Source organism: Protopterus annectens, chromosome 7.part0 (assembly GCF_019279795.1).
Source record: "Protopterus annectens isolate FY-2018-M chromosome 7.part0, PAN1.0, whole genome shotgun sequence".
In the NCBI taxonomy this organism is placed as follows: Eukaryota; Metazoa; Chordata; order Ceratodontiformes; family Protopteridae; genus Protopterus; species Protopterus annectens.
The window spans coordinates 1,176,944,814-1,176,969,500 of NC_056739.1; the positions used below are offsets into that span (position 1 = coordinate 1,176,944,814).

The 24,687-nt window shown below is 41.3% G+C and overlaps 1 protein-coding gene and 1 pseudogene across 2 annotated transcripts in view; one reads left to right on the forward strand and one right to left on the reverse strand.

The window, feature by feature from the left end:
• The window catches only part of RNF123 (ring finger protein 123), a 4,282,987-nt gene that overhangs the window by 43,044 nt on the left and 4,215,256 nt on the right, over window positions 1–24,687 (forward strand). The window lies entirely within an intron of this gene.
• LOC122806147 lies at window positions 8,970–23,240 on the reverse strand (annotated as a pseudogene).

The window sequence follows — 24,687 nt, forward strand, 5'->3', positions numbered from 1 at the left end:
TTCTTTGGCAGTGACTAGTGGTTCTGAAAGTGATTAATCAGGAAGCAGATAGCAGTGGAAATATCTTCTAATTCCAGATGTGATAGAAATTGTGATTGGAAAGGGGAAGGCTTTTATTCTTGAATCGTTCTGGTCCCAAAGAAATAAGCTTCATGGAGACTAATCCTCTTTACATTCTAAACTGGCTTGTGATGGTTTCAAATTTCAAAATGTTGCCCCTTCATGATGTGTTGCCTCTGTTTCCCATTTAAGTTTTTAATCATCGTAGATTTAAAACATGCTTATCTCATTCCTACAGCACCAAATTTCAAATGTTTCTTAATATTTTTTTTGTCTGGATTGCAGTTTCAGTTCCCTGAATTGCCTTTTAGGTTATTCACTACTCCAAGGGTATTTACAAAGTGTGTAGCTCCAATGATAGCCTACTGCAGACTGGAAGACATTCAATTTTGTTTCCTTATTTAAACAATCTGCTTATCTTTCCAGAGTTATTTTTTCAAAATGTGAAGAATTTCTCACTTGGGTGAGTGATCTCGTTTACAGACTGGGGTTTCAGGGGAACATCCAAAAGTCTTGCTTGGCCATTTCTTACAGGATTGTTTTACTGGGATCTAGCCTAGATATTTCAGTTCAAAAGAACTTTTCTGCCACGGGAAAAATATGTTGATCTATATCTTATTTCAGAGTTTTTCCACTCAAGCTAAGGCTTCAGGAAGGGAATTTCTATCAGGATTCTAGGATTTGTGGCATCCCTGATTCACGTGATTCCTGTAGTAAAGACTCCAAATGACAACAATTAAATGTTGCCCAAATTCATTATGGTCCAACGTCAGCATCCCCTGACATTCCAGATTCCTGGTTTGGAATTTGTAGAAAAGGAACACCTTTGGTAGAGAGACTAGTTTTAACCTGAATTCAGGTCTCCCATTTTCCATTCCAGTTTCATAACCGTGTAATTACAAAAGTCTTCAATTCTGCTTTGGGTGTGGTATCCATGGGGATTAATGGTGCAGGATCATTGAAACAAAAGAGAACAAAACACACACGTGTGAAAAATGTTGATAGTAACAAATATTCTCTATTTTTGGTCTCTAGGGCAAATACAAGTGGTTACAGATTGCACCACATTGATGTGGTACTTCAGCAGGGAGGTCTTTCCCCTCTTTGCAGACTAGCCATGGTAGCCTGGCATACAACTTTTCAGCATTGTCACTCTACAGGCATCTTGCATCTCATCAAAGCACAGTTTTGTGGCAGACAAGCTGAGCAGGACCAGGATGGACCCTCAAGAATGGAAACTTTATCAAGAGGTCTTCCAGGAATGTGTCCAGCTGTGGAGATTAACTCAGATTTGTTTGCTTCTATTCACAGAAATCAAGAATCCATGCAAAAAGGCCTGTAAAACAGATGGCTTCTCTCTTGCTTGGAGAGGAATGTTCCTATATGCTTTTTTACCCTTTCTACTGATATCCAAAGTCATTCTGAAGATTTAAAAGGCTGTCCTCCGTTAACTGTGGTGTCTCCCTTCTGATCCAGGCAGCAGTGGTTCTCTTTATTGGAAATGGCCAGGTGCAATTAGCACAAGCTTATTCACAGATTGGATCTACTTGTACAAGACTGAGTTTGATGCACCCTAATATCAAGAAACTTCAGCTAACTTCCTTGATTATTCAATTCTAATACCCTTTAGGCAGTTCTTTGAGAATTTGCAGCAGGAACTAATGGAGGCAAGAAAGTATGCTACTAAAAATTCTTGTGTTGGTATGTAGAATTTATTTATTTTTTGTTTGGTGCCTAACCAATTACCAGGGATGCATCAGGGCTTTTGTGCCACTGTTGCTCAAATATTTATGTGAATTACTTTCTCCTGGTGTCTCTTATCCATCTGTGAAGGTTTGTCTGTTTCAGCATGTCTGCCCATTTATCCTTCTCTTTCTTCTCTGTTTGTTGTGAAACAGTTTAACTTTGTGCTAGAGAAGCTGACTGTGTCACCTTTTGAACCTGCTCATCAAGTTAATTTAAGGTTCTTAACTTGGAAAACTGTACTTGCTCTTCTTGCAGATGTCCGAGTAATGATATCTGAGTTGATAACTCTCATGGAGGGCTGCAGATGTCAGAGCAATGATATCTGTCTTGAAAACTCTCATGGAGGGTGAGCCCTACATGATTTTTCACAGGGGATGCTTTTGCAGGTTACCTCGAATCAAGCAGTCAGTCTTGCAGTTTTTCTGTCTAGAACCTAAAAATCGGGGAGAGAGGATTCTGTGTACTCTGGATGTGCATGGATAATTCAAGTACTATCTTGACCCTCTTTCTCTTTCGGCTGTTGCCGTTAGGGGTCGCCACAGTGGATCCATCTGTTTCCATTTCTTTCTGTCCGCTGCATATTGCTCTGTCACACCAACCATCTGCGTGTCCTCTCTCACCACATCCATAAAACCTTATCTTAGGTCTTCCTCTTTTCCTCTTACCTGGCAGCTCCATCCTTAGCATCCTTTTCCCAATATACCCAGCATCCCTCCTCAGCACCTGTCCAAACCAATGCAATCTCACCTCGCCTCTCTGACTTTGTCTCCAAACTGTCCAACCTGAACTGACCCTCTAATATACTGATTCCTAATCCTGTCCATCCTTGTCACACCCAGTGCAAATCTTAACATCTTTAACTCTTGACTCCTGCCTTTTTGTCAATGCCACCGTCTCCAACCCATACAACATAGCTAGTTTCACTACTCTCTTATAGACCTTCCTTTTCAATCTTACTGGTACCCGTCTGCCACAAATCACTCTTGACACACTCATCTCCACCCATTCCACCCTGCCTGTACTCTCTTCTTCACCTCTCTTCCACACTCACCATTGTTCTGAACTGTTGATCCCAAGTACTTACTCTTCCACCTTCACCAGCTTTATTCCTTGCATCCTCACCATTCCTCTATCCTCCCTCTCATTCACACACACACATTCTGTCTTACTCCTGTTGACCGTCATTCCTCTCCTCTCCAGAACATATCTCCACCTCTCCAGGGTCTCCTCAACTTGGTCCCTACTCTCTCTCTACATATCACAATGTCATCTGCAAACATCATAGTCCATGGGGCCTCCTGTCTGATCTCGTCTGTCAGCCTGTCCATCACCATTGCAAATAAGAAAGGGCTCAGAGCTGATCCTTGATGTAATCCCACCTCCACATTAAACGCATCTGTCACTCCCATTGCAGACTTCACCACTGTTACACTACCCTCGTGCATATCCTGTATGACTCTTCATACTACTCTGCCACTGCTGACTTCCTCATACCATACCACAATTCCTCTCTAGGCACCCTATTATATGCTTTTTCCAAGTCCACAAAGACACAGTGTAACTCCTTCTGACCTTCTCTATATTTCTCCATCAACACTCTCAGAGCAAACATCGCATCTGTAATGCTCTTTCCCGGCAGGAAACCATACTGCTGATCGCTAATCATCACCTCCCTTCTTAACCTAGCTTCCACTACTCTTTCCCATAACTTCAAGCTGTGGTCTCAAGCCCAGATAAATGGGGAGGGTTACGTCAGGAAGGGTATCTGGTGTAAAACCTCTGCCAAATAACATATGTGGACAAGTACTATCTTGACCAAACTGTTTTTCAGAAAAGTTGAGCAGCTATTTATTTTTTTATCAAGGGTTCAAAAAAGGACATTGTTGTCTCAACAGACAATTTCCAGGTGGTTATCCTCACTTTTTTTTCTCACCATGGCAAATCCATTCCAGGCAGTATTAAGGTACAACATTCTACATGAGCCTTTTCTTCAGTGGCATACTGGTAAGGGTTGGACTCTAGAAGCATTCCAGAGGCAGCTGCATAATCATGTGTACATATTTTTGCAAAGCATTACAAACTAGATGCTTTCTTTCTTCTTTTAGGTCCAGATCGAGCTTTGCTAGGACCATTCTCCAGGGGCTCCTGGATCCATATATTTTTTCATTGCCCCACATTGGATAGGACTTGGTAAACAACCCATGTAGTCTAAAGGCTAGTGCAGCAGTGAGAATGATAAAAGTAGTACAGTTGTGCATGTTGAACTTGCCCATAACAGTAGATATTTCAATTCCTCACTGCTGAAGTAGCCACACCCCCCATTTTTCCCTACTGTTGTATATAGTTGTAGCTGGGATATGGATATAAAGTAGTGTGTTTGTGTCTACTTTATATGTTTATCATTACTATTGGTTGATTCAGGATTGTTAGGCTTTTCTGTCATTGAATAAGCAAGAAAATCCTGAAGAAAGTTTCAGTTTGACAAATCCCAAGTTGGGAAATCGGCAACCAGTCAGTGGTTGGAGTGAAGGAGTTGGGGGTGGAGAGTCCTAGCTCTCTGAAGCCGGATAGTTATTGTTTCTTGGGTAGAAACTAGCCCATAGAGCTAAAGGCTACTGCAGCAGCGATGAATTCTAACATCTACTGTTAATGGCGAAGTGCAACTTGCACAACTGTACATTCCTTTTCTTGATCTATAAGGATCCCTGTTTTAACTTGTGCAAGACTTTTCAAAATAGTTTACTTTTTTCACCACATCTTTCTTCCTTAATTCCACTGTACTTTTAAAATACATATACATTTTATCCCAAGCACTAGTTGATCCTCACAGGAATGCTTACTGTCTGCCTTAATGCTTGACTTTTTGTTACCCATTCCTTAAATTCCCCATGTTAATAACTGTGTGGGGAAATGCCAGTGCTTTATATTTTAGTTTCTTACGTGTGTAGCCTGACTCTGAGGTGCATGTTCAGATGTCATTATTGGATGTGTCTCGATACTTTCAACCAAATGAACATGCTCCTGTGATAATGTACTTTGTCCAGTCTAGCCTAGTTATTGTATCTTGGAGATTAATATGTAAATTCTTTCTGAACTGCTGCTCCTGAAATACATCCATCATACCAGATACTTCAAAGATACTTCTTTGAATGTGTACCCTTTGTGGTTATAGCCATTCTAAGGCCCTTTGGCACATCTTTATAGCTAGAAACTGAATTTCAGACACCACCTGGGAATAAAATACCTTGCTGGAAATTGATTGTTTCACCCATAGTCCTTTAAAGCTCAATAACTGCAGTTTATAGTGGGAATGTAGGTGCACACCAACCTAAGTGTCTGTCCTTACCAGTATCCCCTTACTGTCACAAACTTTCCATCAGTGTAATTTTGTCTGTTCTCTGATTCTGATTAGACCACCTCTTTTTATCAATACAACATCCCTTTTCTTTTTTCCCTGATATTCTGCTGATCATATGCAGCAAAATCTCTTTCTATCAACCTTTCATGTTCATTTCTATCCGAATGCATCTCCTGCAACATGATAGCTTGCACCTTACATTTCTTAATATAGTTCAGCACTATTTTTTTTTCTGTGCCCGTAAGGACATTTATATTATACAAAATGGCCATTCTGTTATTTTTTGGTTACTGTCATATCTGGTATGCATTTTGTTCCTGCTAGCAGCTTAACCATACTTATGACCTTAAGTGCAGGCTCTGAATTTCTCTTAATTGATATATTCTTTATCTTGAATGAGTCTGTTGAGTTCTTGCCAATTTCCACTTAGACAACCCAGACACTGCACCCTAAGGCATATGCTTATGGAAAATCAACAAATCCTTCACATTTGCTTTCGTTATTTAACATGGTGGTGCCGCGGTAGCATTGTTGCCTCACAGTAAGACGGTGTCCTGTTCGATTCTCAGGTAGAGCATCTTCTGTGTGGAGACATGCATGAATGGGCATACCTTCGTTGAAGGTTGTGCTTCAGGGCTGGCAACTCGGCACGTAAAAATCTACTGCCAATCATTAGCGGACCGGAGTTCCGCTGTGGCGACCCCTAACCTTGAAAAGCCGAAAGACGCAACAAAAAAAGTTTACAGAAATGAAGAATACTACCCTTGTCAAAATGTGCATTATTTTGATCTGTTCTTGTGACATGTGCTTATCAATAAAAGCTGGTATTAACTTGAGTCACTCCGTAGAGCCTCTTATAGCCCCCCCAACATCATATGTCAACTTTAACTTTCCTCTTCTAATTTCAAGCTTTCTGTGTCATGCCTGCAGTGTAACAATGTAAGTAATATGCTACTTTGCTTTTTTTTTTTTTTTTCTCCAATTGCTGTCAGGAGTCCGCTACCACTTAAGGAACTGTTTTGTATATTCTTATTTATCACTGCTGTAGTACCCTTGGCAATATGGTTTATATCCTGCATAGAAAATAACAGCTGGCCAGCTTCCAAACCTTCAGGCCACCTTCCACATGTTAGTCGACTTGAGCTGAAATGATTAAAAAGGTCAGGGTTGGGTGCCAAGGCCTTCAGAGCTTTCCTGCAGCCAGGAAGAGCACTCTTCTGCAGACTTTTGAGGCTCAGTGATCAGCCAATCCTGTTCCTTTGCTGGGTAGAAGCAGGTGCTTTTAAACTAGTAAAAAATATTTTTTTACTGTTTTGTGAGTAAATGGAGAGAGCACATTTTTACTTTTGTGACTAAATGATGCTTAGAACTGTGGAGATGCTGTGTTTTATGTTTTGGGGCAGGGTAATGTGTTTAAATTGCTTTTTGTGTATTTTACTGTAATTAAATTAATTTATTTATTTTTGGGAAAATATTACTTTTTTGCTATTTTCCAGTTTCATTGACTATTGCTGCTAAGCTTCCCAAGAAAATTGTCCCCCTCAGGTGGTCTAGAGGGATAATGCCCTAACTGAGGGCCATTCGACCAGAGTTGATTAATAACTCTGGTGATGGAGTAGCAGGGAAGGATGGGAGTGCCTGGCCTGGGTGGGAGGTCATTCATTGATGACGCTTCCTTAGGGAGCTGTTGTTCGAAGATGGGAGTTGCAATCTAAAATAGTCTGAGTGTGGGAAATGGGGCAGAGAATGGATAGGGATTATTAAAAAAAAATCCCTCCGAATGGAAGCGGAAATGTCTGAGCCCCGAGGGTGCCCTTAGGATAAACAACTAGACCCGTTGGCATCAGGGTGAGTCTGGTGGGTGTAGGAGATAAAGTGGGGTAGACCCAGTGTGGATGTGGAGACTGGAGGAAAGGCCAGTCATATGATATCCCAAATGGGACCAAAAACCTTTTTGGAAAAAAAAAAAGCTTCCCCTGGAAACACCATTTTTGCCTTGACCATGGAAAGAAGTACCTGTCCCTTGGCTGGACCTTCTTCAGCCAAAAAAGGAAAAAAATGTTGAGCAGCCTTTGCCACCACAGCAGGCTGGTAATTTGCCTCAGCCACAGGTGGGCGACTCTGCTGTGGCCAAAGCTGGTTCCTCCAGACCTCTCATATTTTCTTCAGATATTTTTGGTGTAGTTTTTGCAGCCATCATAGACTGTGAGTTAGCCACATCCTCTGCAGCTGTTGGGCTTCCCTCAGTGGGCAAGGGAGAGCCATTGCCATTGGTCATTATAGAAGGGACAGGGAATGTGCCCCTGTTTAGGCAGAATGTTGTGCCCATCCATGAGTGTGCTGTTTCTGGCAGTACTGTGTCTGTTTTCCCTAATTTTCCTGTGAAGAAAAGAGAGAAAACTAAACATTTCTATACCTTTTGTCAGTTACTCTGAACAGGAGTTATTTGAGATTGGATCGGGGTCTTCTGCAGGCTGTTAACCCTTCTTGTAAAGTGGCTTGTGGTAAAAGAAAAGGGGATTCTTTTTTTCTTGAAGTGGTTCACGATTGGAATCTCTTTGGGATTATGAGGGGACAGATGCATTTTTTTTTTCTCCTCAGGATTCTGATTCAGATTCTGTGGAGTGTGTGGCATCCGATTCTCGCTGTGAGGGATTTGTTTTTTCTGAAACTATTTCCAGGATGAACTGACGTTTTCAGTGGGAGAATTGAGGTTCCTCTGCCCTTAGGAAATGTTATGATTTGCTACGACTGGAATTTCCGGAACTTTCACCCATCCCCAGGTGCTGCAAGCATTGGAGGATTGATTTTTTTTAGGAAAGAAACATCTTTATTAAATTATTACTTATAGCAATTATACATTAATATAAATGAAAACAAACAGTAATGTCGGTCAAACGTTACATGGCTCATTTGATTCATGCCTTCTCTTAAACCTCATTCCTTCTCCAAAACATTCTGCATGTTTGTTCCCATAATTCCCATTTTTTTCTATGTAAAATGATCCTAATCTTTTATAAAGATTCCACTTATGGCTGTTTTGTCTTTGTTACTATATTCACTACTTCTAGTGTGGTTAGTTTAGACTTTGAATTCCATTTTCTCATGATTACTTTTTTGGTCACCAGAATTTTTTTCTAGCTTTTTTTTATTCTGTTAGTTAATAAATACTGTTCAAAGTTCTTTCAGTAAAATATGATATTTACTGTTGTGTGCTAGGCATGAATTATGTACACCATGAAACATCAGCCTTTAAACAAAGTATGATGATAGTAGTGTTTCTTGTGTACAGTACATTTGCATAGTTATACATACAGGTTTATCATAGCCCTGTGATGGTTTCTTGGATTGACAACTCGGCTTCTACTCTGCAGTAAAATTCCACTTAACATTCCAGTGACAGATGAAACGTAGTAACTACTTGCACAGTATATAAGTAAATGCATTTTAAATGACCATCTCAAGTGATGGAAAGAACCATTTCTGTGAATGTTTTAGAAGAGATGGGAGGGAAAGGTAGGCTTATTTTATAGTCTGTGAGTGAAACTGCTGCAGCTAGCATGTTGCCAGATGTACTACATGAAGGTTTTGATTAAAAAAAATTTGGCCTATGTGCAGCAGTGAAACAAATGGAGAACTGTTTTGTGAAACTGATCACAAAATGCAATTTTAAGCTGATCTCAGTTACAGGTGGGTGCAACACGATACCCTTGTGCAGTTTCATTTGTCTTAGCATGTACATCTTGTTTGATGCAAGTTGGTGGAGGTGGTTTAGTTCACCATACACTTCTTTAATCATCAATGATTAATATACAAGCACTTTCTTTTGTAAAATAAGAGACTTGTAAAGTTGTTTCGGCCATTTCTTCCAGTCATTGAGACAAGTCAAGTATGTATTTGCCACAAAGCTTGTATTTCCTTTTATTTACATACCACCATCATCGTGACAAACTTTGCCATCATTCTACATGAGATCAAACTCTCCAACGCGTTTCTCTTTTCCTGTTATGCTCCATATCGCTGACATGGAAGGAAGACTATCTTCAAGCAAATGGCATTTCAACTCCTAATCCTTTTGACAACTAGCAGTTATAGATGGAGACGCATTCGTTTCAGGAACCACGGTTTGAAGTCTTCATCAATAAGGATATTGTAGCCATATAGCTCAAAGCAGTGCTTGTCATTGATAATGACTTTCTGAACACTAAAGGCTCCTTATGAAGATGTTTTCAATGTTTCTGAAAATATTTTTCACAGTTTCTGGGCCATGCTTGGCTGTTAAATACTGCTGAAGCCTGTGTATTTGCCACTTGCAGCCCTTCTCAGGGTCATAGTTTGGGGCTGTTTTCTGCACTGCTACATTTGTGGGACGAATATCTCCAATAAGGTAAGGGTTTTCATTATATCGTTGGGACAAATAATTTTCAATCTGTGTTTAATCTGTGAGATCATCAGATTTGTTTCCATCCCTTTTCCAGTCCATTATGTGTTTCAGCTTTCGGAAAAGAAATATGCCTTTTCCCGTGATCTGACAACTGTTTTCATTATCCATGTAATGCCTGGATTCTTTTTAAATAAATTCTTCCATAAAAAGATGATATTCAAATGGGAGTCCAAAGGTCTATGAAAATAAATCAGTATCCAAAGATGTTCTTCGTATTTCACTGTTGCAGTCATTACAGTTGGGTTATCTGCCTGCAGGTAGCCCTCAGCCAGCCTGATTATCAAAGTCTTGGGTCCTGCGTCAGATGCTGTCTCTTGTTCTATGACGTCAGGTCGTCAGGGGTATAAAGCATGCAGCCGACGCCATTACATCAGTCTTTTTTGCCGTGTGGTCCCCGAAGCAGAAGCAAGTTCGCAAGTGCTGGTCGGCCAACTCCTGAAATTTTCATTTTCTAATTTCAGAACTGAAGTCTTCAAAAAAGCTAAGTACCCCATTGGGGATCCTTTTTCTTACTCTAATCCGATGTCAGTAAAAGTTAACAATTGTATTACCTGTGGAAAGCGAATACCTCTTAAAGATTTTCATTCGTAGTGCATTCCTTGCTTAGTCCCAGACCACGACATCCCTCGCTGTCGATTTTGTGCCTTATTCAATCCTCGTACTATTCGTCTGTTCATTTTTGCATCAAACTATTTCGGTACTCAGTTTAATTATCCAGAAATGGCTTCGGTAAGCCACCCGACTACCAAAATTCGGAAAATACGTAAAGATAAAGACAGCGACAGACCACATAGGTCCAAAACTGCCGATGACACTTCTGTTAAGCTAATTGCCAGTTCGCCGGTACTCAGGCGCTTTTGCAGCCCCTGATACCCGCTACTTCAGATTCGCAGGCCTCTACTGAGACCCATTCGGAGTCTGGTATGCCGCAGGATGCTGCTTCGACTATGGAACCTGCGGATGTCTCTACCTTTGGATGGGTCTGGAGCCGCTGTACAGGCACTGGCTTTTGAGGGTGTATTCAGGCCTACAGACTTGCATTTCAAATCGATGCCATCTTGCCATCTTAGGTTCATAGGTAGGTACTAGGCTATCAGCCCAAGGGCCTACGTAAGCCTAGCCAACAAGGTTCCCTGGCTTACGCCACCCAAGAAAGTTTATTTTCCTGTGCCACTATCGAGCAGACACACACAAGTGATTCCCGGGGTGTATTTCCTATTTTCCATCCACTCATCAAGATTTTTCTTTAAGAGTGCTATTGAAGAACTTTGCTTGACATAGATGGGTAGCTTGTTCCAGAGTATGGGAAGTCTATGGGATAGGAAACTATCCCTCCAGCATGTCCTGTTTATTGTGGTGACAAGGTTTAGGTCCCTAGAGCATGTAGCTTGGAGGGATTGGGATTTCTTTAGGTGTAGCATGTCCAACAGCTCTGGGTTTGACATAGCTTTATATGATAGGCAGAGATCACCTCGGATTAGGCTATATGCTACGGAGTAAAGCTGGAGTTTTTTGAGGCGGTCAGTATAGGGCATTTGTTTGAGGCCAGTAATCCTCTTTGTGAGGTACTTCTGTGGCCTTTCTAGCTGCTGCAGATGTCTTGTGAGGTACATTCCAAAAGGGGCGTTGTACTCTATAACGGGTCTAATGAGTGCCGAGTAGAGGGGAACATCTTCAAGGCCTAAAACTCAACCCGCGCCTAGAAAACAGATGTTCAGACTGCATGGTCAGGCCAATATACCTAAAAAAAACAAATTATAAGAATGGCTGAAGACCTTATTACTTTAATTAGGGGAAGCTAGCCTTCTCCCTCTAAGAGACTTAGAATTAATTTTCCTTCTGACTCTTCTGATCAAGATTCTGAAATTTATGTTTCTTCTGGTTACCAGGATTTGCCCTTGTGTACCTATGAGGATTCTGATGCAGGGGATTCCATTCCCTCTGCTTCCCCTCCAGAAGATTTTTCTTTTGGTGAAACCTTGCACACTGTTAGGGAGCATTTTGGCTGGGAAAGCCAGGATTACTCTGACTCCAAAAAGAGGCTTAGGGAATTCTTACTCCTACCTCAACACAGGGACATTGTAGATGATGCCTTCTTGGAATCTAGCCTGGCAACAGACACCTTACCTCCGGCTCCCTGGAAACCTGACAGGTATTACAGAGTACCTGACTCTCTCACAAGTTCCTTTTTTAAGAATCCAACTGTTGACCCAGAGACCATTTCCCAGGGACCTAAAGGCATTAAGGCTACTACTGCCAAAACCCCTACCCCCTCTGATAGAGATTCCAGGGCCTTGAACAGATGGGTAAGAAAGGTCTACACTTCTTCTACTTTGGCCATTAGAGCCTTAAACTGCCAGTTTCATATGTTAAAGTATCTAACTTATTATGGGACTACTTAAACAGAAAATGATGTTAATTCCTGACTCTGCTGAAAATAAAGAATTACAGGATTTAATGCATTCTGCTGAACAAGTTGGTAAACATACTTTGCAATGTGGTTTTGACTCTTTAGAAGCATTTTGCAGGGCTGCTGTCACTGGGTCTGTTCTTAGAAGGCATGCTTGGCTTAAGGAGCAAAATTTTCCAGATCATGTTAAAGCTAAATTATTGGATGCTCCCATAAACCAAGACCGCCTGTTTGGCAACAGAGCAGAAGTCATCCTTAAAAAGATGGAGGAAAAAGCTAAATCTATGAAAACTGTTAAATATTTCCTGCAAATACAGCCTCCTAGATTCAGTAGGCATTGGCCTTCTAAGAATTGGTCCTTTCCTGCCTCTTCCAGGTCCTCTCAGTCCAAACCCAGGAACAGCAGACCACCTAGGCTGCAGTCTCCAGGTACTCACAGGCCTAAGCAGTGGGAGGCTTTCACTTCCAAAGCTGGAAGTAGTAAGACACCCCTCTGTGGAAAACTGTCACAATGACTTAACATTAAACCTTCAAGCCCTGCTCGTCTGCATGCTCTCTTAGAGGGAAAGATCACATTGCATGCAAAAAACTGGGAACTCATTACCCAGGACAAATGGGTTTTAAATATAGTTTCCCAAGGATACAGATTCCACTTCCACACCTTACCAACCCCAAATGATTGGCCAGATCTACCCCCAAATCAGTGAGCAGAGGCTCAACAGCAGGTTCTCTCTCTTATACGTTTCAAGGCTATTCAGCCTGTTCCAGCAGAAGAAAGGGAGTAAAGTTTTTACTCAAGACTTTTCCTGGTACCCAGAAAAGACAGCTGCTGGCGTCCTATCCTGGACCTCTCTCTATTCTAAACACCATTTTGGTAATCCCAAAATTCAAAATGCTAACACTTCATCAGCTGCTTCCTATGCTAGACAAAGATGCCTGGTTGGCAACCTTGGACTTAGAAGCTTACCTGCACATTCTAGTAAGGGAATCTTGCAGGAAATACCTACGCTTCAGAGCAGGCTACATGCACTATCAGTTTTCTGCACTTCCCTTTGGCTTATCTACTGCACCCATGGTATTCATAAAGTTCCTAGCTCCAGTCATTGCATTTTGCAGGCAAAGAAATATTCAAATATACCCATACTTGGATGATTGTCTAATTCAGGCAGACAGCCAGGGCATGCTACTAAATCATCTGGCATTTGTAAAGAAACTTCTAACCTCACTGAGGTACACCATAAATGAAAAGAAATCTCATCTAGTACCCTGTCAACAAGTTGTATTCGTGGGAGTAAGCTTGAACACAACTTCCCAGATGGCTTACTTCACGCCAGAGAAACAAGTTTATTTGACAGCCTACTTGAAACTACTGGCCACAAAATCCTGCAATCCCTGGGGTTCATGGCCTCCTGCATTCTACTAATTCCATATGCAAGACTGCATATGAGGAAACTACAATGGTATCTAAAAAGCCTTTGGTGTCAACATTCTCACGACCTGGAATCAATGATTCCTATCATTCCTTGTATAAAGACAAAGTTCCTTTGGTGGGCAGAGGCCTGCTACCACAATAAGGGCTGCCATTCATTCTACTCCCTGCTGCCCAAACCCTAACAGATGCATGAGACTATGCATGGGGGGCTCACTTGGCAGGGCAGTGCATTCAGGGCAAATGGAACCAGAGCCAGATGCACCTGCATGTCGGTCAAAAATAAATGTTAGCTGTACAGAATTCACTGACAGCCTTCAAGGACCACATTCTTCCAGGACAATTATTGGTAAAGACAGACAACACTACTGTTTATGTGGTACATAAACAAGCAGGGGGGGAACCCACTCGTATCCCCTCTGCAGACAAGCCATGACTCTATGGAACACAGCCTTGATCTATCAAGTGCACCTACAAGCTCAATTCCTGCCAGGCAAGCTAAATTCACTGGCAGACGACCTAAGCAGAAATCTCATGGACCCACGAGTGGAAACTGGAATCAAAGATATTCAACATTTTGAGAAACAAATGGGGGAACCTAGAGATGGACCTGTTTGCCTCCCCTCAGAACTACCAATTGGACAAATTCTGCACAAGGACTTCCCACAGTCATGCTTGGAAAGTGGATGGCCCTGTCCTTCACCTGGAAAAGCCTCTCAATGCCTTTCCCCCTCTGCCCATTCTTTCGAAGGTTCTGCTAAAAATCAAACAAGACAAACCAAGGACAATACTGATTGTACCAGACTGGCCACGCCAACACTGGTACCCCCTCTTGCGCGGTATGTCACTGCTGGATCCATGGCACCTGCCTCAGACCCCTTTCCTGCTGTCCCAGCAGGAGGGCCAGATTCAGCACCCCCCAGCTTCAAACCCTGAACCTTGTAACCTGGCTAATTCCCTGAGCTCTCCAATAGCATCCCTCAGTAAGCAGGTGCTAGAAGCCATCGTGGAGGCAAGGAGGCTTAGTACTAGAAAATCCTATGCAGAAAAGTGGAAAAGATACTGCTCCTGGAGCCAGACTCAAGGGATGGGCACAGCAGTACCCAGCTTACCGCATATTCTTCAATACTTGACAGAGATGCTCCACAAGGGCCTTTCCTTCACATCAATTAAAATTCATGCCTCAGCCATTTCAGCACATTATAATACTGAGCCACCCCTCTTCTCTCACCCCTTGCTGAAACAATTCCTCAGAGGAGCAAAAAATTTAAGATCACCCTGGGACCTTAACTTTGTATTGGAAAAGCTCACTCTACCTCCTTTTGAGCTAGCTGCAACTGCAGAGTTGAAATTCCTTTCTTGGAAAACTGCTTTCCTTCTAACCATCACTTCAGCAAGAAGAGTGTCTGAACTACAGGCTCTCATGGCATTGGAGCCAGTCATCGTCTTCCATGCTGACAGGGTGTCCCTCAGGACCAGTCCTTCATTTATGCCCAAGGTAGTATCCAGTGTGGCCCTTAATCAGTCCATTCATTTGCCTGCTTTTTTTCCTAATCCACAAAACAAAGGAGAACGAATACTGCTCTCTTTGGACGTGCACAGACAACTAAGGTTTTATTTGGACAGGACTAAGCCTCTCAGAAAAACTGAACAGCTGCTAGTTGCCTTTGCTGCAGGGGCAGAGTGGAAGGCCATTTCAAAGCAAACCATTTCAAAGTGGATAGGTCATTGCATTCTATTCTGCTCTAAGCAACATGGAAAACCTGCACCAGGGGGGATAAGAGCACATTCCACCAGGGCTGCATCTACCCCTTCTTTCTCAGAGTTGTCCCTACCAGGGACATCCTAGAAGCTGCTACCTGGAGCTCTGTACATACCTTCACCAAGCATTACCACTTGCCTATGTTTTCTAATTCCAGAGCTGGTTTTGCCACTGCAGTCTTCAGGGCTTAATAGCTGGTCTTAATGCTTTCTAACTTCCTCCTCCCTTCCTTGGCTTTGGGAATCTACCCAAATGTAATGACTGCAACACTGAAACATGAAGAACTTAGTACAGTTGTGTACATTTACCATAAATGTAGATGTTAGAGTGTATTCACTTTTGCAGTCCTGGTTTCCCTCCCTCCAGCCCCCTGACTTTTCTTGGCTATACCTTGCTTATTGATTAGTGTATTTTAACTTTCTGGTTTATTTGCTTGCTTGTTGAAGGTGTAACCTTTACATATATTTGCTTCCCGTTATGGGGGCACCTGACATTTGGGGCAAGAAAAACTGATGTAATGGCGTCGGCTGTATGCTTTATACTCCGGACGACCTGACGTCATGGAAGAAGAGACTGCATCTGACGCAGGACCCAAGACTTTGATAATCAGGCCGGCTGAGGGTTACCTGCAGGCAGATAACCCAAATGTAATGACTGCAACAATGAATACACTCTAACATCTGCATTTATAGTAAGTGTACACAACCGTACTTTACTCTTTCCAAATGGTTAACTGACTGCATAAAATTCACATATTCCTCAGTGACTCATCCATTAGAACATACTGTAAAAGCGCATTCCACTAGGGCTGTTTCTACTTCCTCAGCTTATGTGGCTAGTCTGCCTTTGGACACTATGTGTGTAGCTCTCACTTGGTCTAAGCCGCATACCTTCATCACGCATTACAAAGTCGATATGGCCTCCAGGGACAGGGATTCCTTTGGTTCCACTGTCCTCAGGAATATACTTCCATGAGCCACCCAAGATTATGGTGCTTGGGATGCTACCCATGTGTAAGAATGAACGGCGAGATTGAACAACTTCACATAAAGAAGTTATGTACTTACCATAATGTTCCATGTGAGTTGCTCATCTCGCCTTCATTCTTACATTCCTACCCGCCTTCCCCCTCCATGCTTCTCGAAGAACGAGTAAGACTTGTGTTCTGGTGGGTCTTGTTCTAGGATTTCTTACTCCAGCTGGAGTACCTTTTATGTGTTATGTTTTACATGCTGGGATCAGCAAACTAGATCTGAGGTGAGACAGAGAGCATCATGGGATATAGGGTCTTGGCTTCGAGCTACTCTAAAAACCTTGAGCTTGTGAAAGCGGCTGACTCTTAACCGATGGATCGGCTCCAAACCCATGTGTAAGAATGAAGGCGAGATGAACAACTCACATGGAACGTTATGGTAAGTACAGAACTTCTTTTTTTCTTATATAGTTATTATTACCACCTTTTATGTATAACTGCCTTTTTGTTAAATATCTAGTTCCAACTTTTATGTTGTGTGTATATACTGTTCGGCAGGTTGGACTTTTATACAGTTGTTTCTTGTCATAGACATTTATGCCTATGCCACGTCTTACATAACTTTCTGTATTTTTGAAAGCCCTCAAACAAAACAAATAAACCCACCAAAAACCCTCCTGAAACCTATTAACTTAACACACAAAACTACATACAGTAAACTCTGTTAACCAGAACTCAAGCAACCAGCTAAAAAATATCAAAGAAATACAGTAAAATTTTCATGTGTTGCACTTTGTTTTCCTCCCGCAGAAACAAACCTTATATTTTTAGAGTTTTAAAAAGGAAGATAATAATAAATTCCCTCTCTCCCCAATCTGAGGATAATTCAAACCAAACAAACAGTATAGGGTACAGTGTTAGTCAGGCCTATTTTTAATAACCACTCTCAAGGAACTAGAAATTACAGTTATCCAGCATCTACAAATCCCCATGTTTGCTGGTTAACAGAGAGTTTACTGTACATCTTCAAATATTGAAGTTTTTGCTTCCTAATAAGAATGTAAGTTCTAAGTTGATAGCTATGCAGACAGGCTAAAGTTAACTAAAAAGAAAGGTTGGTCTTGCGAAGACACATGGTATAGCTTGTGGTACTAGTAAGTGCTGTTTGATTTTGTATGTCTTTACAGCCCTTCCATTTGAGAAACACTTGAATACTTTCAGTAAACACGGTCTCCAAGCCATTTCTCTTCATCAAATTGTCTTCTAGTGACATGCAAACCAGACACAAAACTGCCAAGTGTACATTTATCAGAAAAAAAAAAACGTACAATATTTAGTATTCTTTTTCATTTACATGCTTTGTAATAAACTTGTTACTGTATAACACCTATGGTTTTAGCCCAGTCTTTTTCCCTAGACAAGCATGGGGAAAAAGCGCACTGATTTTTCTGTTGTCATACTCTGCTAACCAGACCCTACTGCTCTCCCCCATCTCCTCCACTCCTCCTCCTCCTTTTTTTTTTTTTCCTTAAAGTGCCTACATTTCTTAAAAGTGAACAAAGAAAGACAGAAGGGTGAAAGAAAAAAAAACAGCTGTTTATATTAATATCCCCACTGCATTAAAAAAACTGAGAAAACTTTACTTCATGTCTAATTGGTTTTGTATTATCTTTACAGCTGTCACACCTGGGGAAGACCCCTGATTGTTTTCAGAGAACATTATGTCCTAGCCAATTTCTCTGTTCTTTTTTTCTTTTCCTTCAGCCTGTCCCCTTCCACCAGACTGTCTCCAGTTTTTTTTTTAATCAGATTGTCTTCATAGAGACATGAAGACCAGCTGAAGAAATACTACTTAATATACATACATGCAGTTGCTAGAAAAAAAAGCCTCATATTATTCAACATTTTTTCATTTACTTGCTCTCTGTTTTAACAAAGGTCCTTAATCGGCCATTTCCCCATGCAGGAATGGAAAAAAAGTACATTAATATGAACGTTGTCATGCCTTTTTAACCAGCCCCCCTTTTTTGATCATTGCATTGCCTATACTTCTCAAAACTGTACAATAAAAAGAGAGGAAAAAAAGACCACCACCTATTTACAATCCCTATTGCTTTTAAAAATAGCATGCAAAGAAAACCATCAGCATAAATTACAATACTATTTGGACATGTTTTCTTTATTTATAGTTAGAGTTCTCTCCTCTCTTCCCCTCCCCAAAGCATTTTTCCAGACATTGACATGAAGTAGTGCATATACTTGAGTCCCCCCCACACATGAAACAGATTTGGAAAAAGTCCAATATTTCCAGATTTTCTTGTTCTGTCATATTTCACAAATATAATTATTGCATTGTAATCCCACACCCTTACTGATTTTTATTGCTGTTCTTCTCCATCATCCAAATGATATCTCTGCTTCATTTCCAACATACTCTCAATTCTTCTAGTCAATGCTCCCTTCCTTCTCACCATAATTTTTTGTTGAAATACTAGAAAAGGTTTCACAGGTGCAGTCGCTCTGTGGTCTTATTACAAGAAAAATAAGAAGCAGGATCTCCTTCTCTTTCACAGCTCAGTTTTTGTTGGACAATCTTTTGTATTTCTTCCTTAGCATGCACTTTGTCAAAAAATTATTTTGTTCCTCCAGGGAAGAATACCTTGAAGACAACTGGATACAGTAATTTGAGTCTCACACCTGCATCTCAACATTTTCTGAATAGTGGGATGAATTTACTTCTCTTTTGCCTGGTGTACAATGAGTAATCATTCTCCACAAACACTGCTGTCTCCCACTTTCAGTATTTTGGCCTTCTTCCACAGTTTTGTTAGAATCAACTCCTTCTGCTGGTGGATTGCATCCTTATTATAGGTCTAGGTTGCTTTCTTATGGCTAGTTTTGGAGCATACACACTATGTGCCTGTTCAACTGACACTTCCTGCTGTGGAATACCAGTCCAATTACTTATTTGAGCTTGTATAAAATTAATGCAGTCTATTCCTTCCAGCTTCTCTGGTGTAGCTGAAAATCTCAGGTTTTCCCTATGTGCTGTGTCCTCTAATTCTATTATTTTTTGAAACATCTCTTCCTGAGCAGTCTCATATTCAGCCAGTCTTTTCTTAATTTCGACCTCTGGTTTTTGCAGCTTTATCATCTCATCTGAATATCTGTTTAATGCTTCTTACATTTGTTCCACACTTTTTTGTTTGTGTTGATATACTGTACTAGTGTTTTGTTTATTTTAACCAGATCTGTATGTACTTGTCTTGTATCTTCCTGTAGGTTATTGGAAGTCATGTCTGAAGGTTGTATTACTTTTTGCTGAACAGCTGTAGAACTCTCCCTGGTCAGTGTTTCTTCACTTTTCTAGCGGATTTTTTCCAGGTCTCCTGTGTTTCTTTATTCCTAGCATCCAGGCAATGTACTTACTAGCCAGTTCCTGAAATTTACCCATAAACACAAGTCTGTTGGCCTACTCTGCTGAGTTTCTGTTTTCACATTGGGAGAACTAGAAACAAGCTGTTACTCAGTGTGCAGTCATCTTGGAAGTCCTTTCAGTATTTTCTTAAGCTCCATTGTAGTAGTTTTAGGTGGAACATAAATACATGCCAGCATAATCCTCCTCCCTTTCCAGTAGCCCTAATACTTCTACAAATGTACCATTGTTATCTTTTTTTCTTCTGTCATTCTTGGAGAGATGTACTCCCCTTTTCTTTTGTCACACATATTCCTCTGAATAACCATTGTGAAACCCTTTGTCAAATTCACATGCTTTTATTTATTTCTATGCAGACTAGCCATGTTAGCATGGGATACAGCTTTACAGCACAGTTTCACTCTAAAGGCATCTTGCATTCTGTCTGATCAAAATTGTGTGGCAGACAAGCTGAGCAGGACCAAGGCAGACCCTCATGGGTGGAAACTGAATCAGAGGGTCTTCTATAATGTGATTCATCTGTGGGTAACTCCTCGGCTAGACCTTTTTGCCTCCTTTTTAAACAATCAACTGGCAAAATTTTGTTCCAGGACTCCACAAAAGAAGGCCTTGGAAGATGGGTGCCTTTTCCTGTCCTTTCCTTTCCTTTTCTTGGACAGGAAAGTTCTGTATACTTTCCAACATTTCCAGTGATTTCAGGGTACTTCTGAAAATTCTGAAGGACTTCCCAATTGGAATCGGCTATTACCATATGTTTGTTTACATACTGGATTTGCTCACAAAGGATCAGTGGTGGTTGAATCCCAACCCCAAACAACTACAGCTGACTACCTGGATGATAGGGTATGAATAACTTTAGGCATCTGTTTTCTTAGTATGTGCAGGTATTAATGGAGCCAAGGAAGTCTGCTACTAGAAAATCGTATATTAGAAAATGAGAGAGGTTTTCTAGTTGGTGTCAACCAAAGAACCAATACCCATCCATGGCTACTGTTTCTATGGTTTTACAGTATTTGTGAGAGTTACCATCCTGTGACCTGTCTTACTTCTGTCAAGGTTCATTTTTTTCAGCCAGTTCAGCACGTTTTTCAGCCAGTTCAGCACATCTGCCCACTACTTCCAATGCAGTGTCATGTGAAAATGCTTTTGAAAGGGGTTTTACTTAAGATGTGGCTAAAAGAGTATTCTGTTTTTATTGCCATTACTGGCTTGTCTGCATAGAAACACGAGAACCAGATATATGGTGGCTTTCAGCTACAAGCTTATGTTTCACTTGTTGTGTCTTTCGGCTTTTCCCAGTTAGGGGACGCCACAGCGGAACTCCGGTCCACTAATGATTGGTAGTTGATTTTTACGTGCCGAGTTACCAGCCCTGCCGCACAACCTTCAACGAAGGTATGCCCATTCACGCATGTCTCCACGCAGAAGACGCTCTAGCTGAGAATCGAACCGGACAGCGTCTTACTGTGAGGCGACAATGCTACAGCAGCACCACTGAACATTTATTTGCTAAAGAAAAATGTTTTATTGTATTCAGTGTTTTTTAGCTTACTTGCTTTCCCCTTAAACCTTGTTAGATCAAGCCAAGGGCCTTAATCTAGTTATTCTCCTATGCAAAAGTAAGAAAAAGCATATTAATTTTACGTATGCAATGCTCTTTTGTCTAGGCTTTCTTCTCTTTTTACATTGCTGTGCCTACATTTCTTAAAACTGAACAAGAAGAAAGAAAGGAGGAGGAAAAAAGGGACACCTGTTTTCTTTAGTATCCCCGTTACGCATAAAAATAACTGAAAAAGCTTTACTTTATAACATGCAGTGTATGTCATGTTTAATTTATATATTAAAAAAAAAAAAAAAAAAAAAAAAAAAACAACACTGGAGGATATATATATATATTTTGTCACAGCCTGTGGTTTCCTTGACAGTCAGCTAACAAAGCAGATAGATTGCAAAAAGTTCCTCAGTCTGTCAATTTTTGTATACACTAGTTTCAGACATGACCAGGTAGATGTAGCTTTAGTATATCCTGCTGTTGTCAAACATTGGTAATTTTAGTCCTTCTGCTATAATTTTAAACTATAAGGCTACTGTGTGTGTTTATCCTGACTAATTGTGAAAGTATGAGGAATGTTTTGTCTTATTTCCTCTCTTGTGAAGAAGAAACTAAACTACACAAACACAGCTTTATTTATTTCAAGTTGCTACTCCTTGTCTGAAATTGTGTTTATGACTATAGATACTGCTTCCAGGCCTCCTGCCATTGGTACTGTTTTAGGGAGGTCTGCCTGATTGCATTCTCAGAACCTCCCCAGAAGATGTCAACAATGACATTTTGAATTCTGTGTGGAGAGAGATTTGGCTTTTGGTCACTCTACTGCAGAGGTGATAAAGTGTGATGAGAGAGGTAAGCTGATTCAGGAAATTTATCTGAATTTTGGCCCTCATTCTCTAAATTCACCGAAGAACTCCTTGCTCCCTCATTTCATTTTGATATGAAACAAAAGACAGTCTCAGCAGAATGTTGGTAATAAAACATTCAAAAGCAATGGCCGGGATGTTCCAAAAAGAAGCCACTAAACCCCAGAACAAAGTGCAGTCAAATATGTCATAATGGCTGTATAAAGGGACCTTTTAACTCCCACCCCTGCCACCCTGGCCTTCCCTTATCCCTTCCAGAAAGTCTAAATCTCCATTTCTGACTTTGACATATGTTTCAGACAAATGGGCATTAAATGTGATCCATCTGGGATATGCAGATGGCAGTGGAAGGAAATCCTCCTTTCCAGGGGATTCCTCCCCGTCCCCTAGAACAAACTATTCTCTTTCTTCACGTCTTAAATCATATGCTGTATCTGGGGAAATGGAAGCTGTGCCTCCTACTTAGTTAGGGAAAGTATTTTACTCAAGAATGTTTTGGTGCCAAAGAAAGGACACTCTTGGAGACCAGTTCTGGATCTTTCTTGCCTGAATCCATTTATGATTGCTTTCACTGCATAACCTGTTACTCCTCCTCTTCCTCCCTCATTTGACTTTTGTTAAGATTCTGTGCATCTGGATCACAAATTCAGGTCTCTGCTTTACCCTTTGGGCTACCCATTGCTTTGAGAGTGCTCATAAAGCCCAGAGATATTGTTGTAACCCCTTGCAGGCTACAGAGTATCCACATTTTCCATAGTTACACTATTTGTTTATCTTTGCCGACTGTTTTTCAAAGTGTCTGGAATCTCTGTTTGTGGTAAGACCGATCCTACACAGCTGGGGTAATGAGAACATGTTTTTTTTTTACTCCATCTCACAGGATTGTGTTTCTGGGGTGCTTGCAAGACACGTCAGTGCTAGGAGCTTTTCCTCCGCGGGAAGAAAAAATATTTTTGTATTCAGGTTGATTTCAGGGTCTTCCACTCTGACTTCTGTCACAGCAAGGGAATACCTCAGGATTCTGGGTCTCATCGCTTCCTCGATTCTCATTATACCTCTTACATAAGGAAGATACAATGGTATCTGAAATATCTTTGGTCCAAGCATCAGCATCAGTTGTCTCTTCTAATTCCATTTCTGGGATTTGTGAAAAGGGAAGTCGGTTGTTGGAAGCATCAAATCTCTCAAAATGCAGGTCTCCCATCCCCTTTGCTCCAAGGTAATTATTTCACAACAGATGCCTCAGATTTTACTTTGGGAGCACAGTCAGTGGATATGAATATGAACAGTCTTTGGACAAGAAAATCAGACCAAAACAGATAAATGTAAAAGAGATGCTTAGCTCTGCTAAAGGCTGTTCATAGGTTGATACTAGGCTATCTGCCCTAGGGCATTTACAAGCCTAGCCAGAGTGTGTTTGGCTTTCGCCACCCTTCTTAGATTAGTTGACTGTGCCTCTGTATAGTAGGTCACAGAAGATAGCCCATTTAAGGTTAGTTTACCGTGCCTCTGTCTAGCAGTGACACAGAAGAGATCCCATGGGGTAAATTTACGATCTCCCATCCAAGCGTCAAGATCCTTCTTGAAGAGGGTCATTGAGGGGCTCTGTCTGACATGGATTAGGATTTTGTTCCAGAGTGAGGGGAGCCTCTGGGATATGAATCTGTCCCTCCAGCATGTTCTATTTATTTCTGTGCTGAGGTTTAAGTCGCTAGAGCGTGAAGTTCTGATGGATTTGGATTTCTTGAGGTGGAGCATGTCCATTAATTCTGGGTTGGACATGGCTTTATATGTCAGGCACAGATCGCCTCTAAGTAGGCGGTAAGCAACTGAGTAGAGCTGGAGTTTCTTTAGCCTAACTGCGTAGGGCATCTGTTTGAGTCCCTTGATCCTCTTGGTGAGGTACTTTTGGGGTCTTTCTAGTTGTAGCAGGTGTCGGGTAAGGTACATTCCAAATGGGGCATTGTATTCAATTATGGGCCTGATGAGTAGAGGGGCACAATGACCTCTGTTGATCTAGATGTGAATCCTTTCGTGATAAGGTGGGCTATATAGAATGTCTTTCTAACCACTTTGGCAATGTGATTGTCAAAGGAGAGATTGCAATCTACTTGGGTCCCCAAATCCCTAATTACTTCTTCCGTACTTAATGGATTACCACCTATGTGGTAATTTGTGGGCATTTTGTTTTTCCCAAAGGGGATGACTATGCACTTTTTGGCATTTAGCTTTAGGCCATGGCTCTGGCACCAGTTATCCGTCTCTGTGAAACCTTTTTGGAGGATGCTTGTGTCAGCCGGCGAGTCGATTATGGCCCCCAGTTTGCAGTCATCTGCAAACTTTGTCAGCCATAGCCCTCCAGTTTTAGCCTGTACCTCAGAGAAATATATACCGAACAAGAGAGGTCCCAGGACTGAGCCTTGTGGGACGCCACTTGTAACTGGTTTAGAGTCTGACATGGCACCTGCAATTCTGACCATGTGGGTTCTATCCCTAAACCAGTTTGCAACCCATCTTGTGACATAGGGGTTGATATTTAAGCTGGTGAGCTTATTTATGATGGCCGAGTGGGGTATTGTGTCGAAGGCTTTTGCAAGGTCAAGGTAGGCTGTGTGGACTACCTTCCCTTCGTCTATGGCCTTGGTGACTGT